Source organism: Echinops telfairi, unplaced genomic scaffold (genome assembly GCF_000313985.2).
Source record: "Echinops telfairi isolate 266 unplaced genomic scaffold, ASM31398v2 ScPeMD7_2;HRSCAF=8, whole genome shotgun sequence".
Lineage (NCBI taxonomy): Eukaryota > Metazoa > Chordata > Mammalia > Afrosoricida > Tenrecidae > Echinops > Echinops telfairi.
In genome coordinates, this window is record NW_022103898.1 from 5,916,601 (window position 1) to 5,917,406 (window position 806).

Genomic DNA, 806 nt, shown 5'->3' on the forward strand with positions numbered 1-806 from the left:
GCTGCTCCAGCACCCAGGGCTGCATCAGGGTAGGTCTCCTTGGGGGTGTCTTGCAAGAAGTCAGTCTTGCAAGCTGAAGCAGGGAACTGCTAAGGCAGCTGCACCCTGGTGTGACCATCACAAAGCAAGAGACCGGAGAACTCGAAAACCGAACCATTTATCCCTCTGCCCTTCAATTAATCCCACATGTGTTTATTGGCCAGGTTGGCACAATAAACTAACTAATTCACACAGCCCAACAAAATACATTTTTTTTCTTGGCGTTTTGCTTTTTAGGCCTGTTCCTGGGGTTATTTGGGGCACTGATTCAGAAAATTGCATTAGATAGACCACATCAGCTCTAGCTTCTTTGATACGGTGTTCCACTGAATTTTCAGTTATTAAGTTATGCTAATTTATCATCCTAGTTTTAAAGATGAGACGAATTCAGATCCACAAATTACAGGACAAGACAAAAAAGGTAAGAGATATTTGAAAAAAGAATGAGCTATTCAGGAACTCCCAAGGGAAGCTGTCTCTGGACCCATGGTGAGTAAGTGGTTATGCACTGAGCTGCCAATCACAAGGTCAGGGGTTCGAATCCACCAGTCATTCTGCAACCGTCAAAGGATTTAAATGTTTGGAAACCCAGAGGGGCAGTGCTTTCTGTCCTGTAGGCTCACTATGAGTTTGAATGGGTTCGATGGCAGGGGTTTTTCTTTTTGGTGTGGGAAGCTGTGCCATATATACAGAGGCCATGAGGTGGACCCTGCAAAGCCAGAACACAGCCTTAGAAGAGTGGAAAATTATATATATATATTCATTCA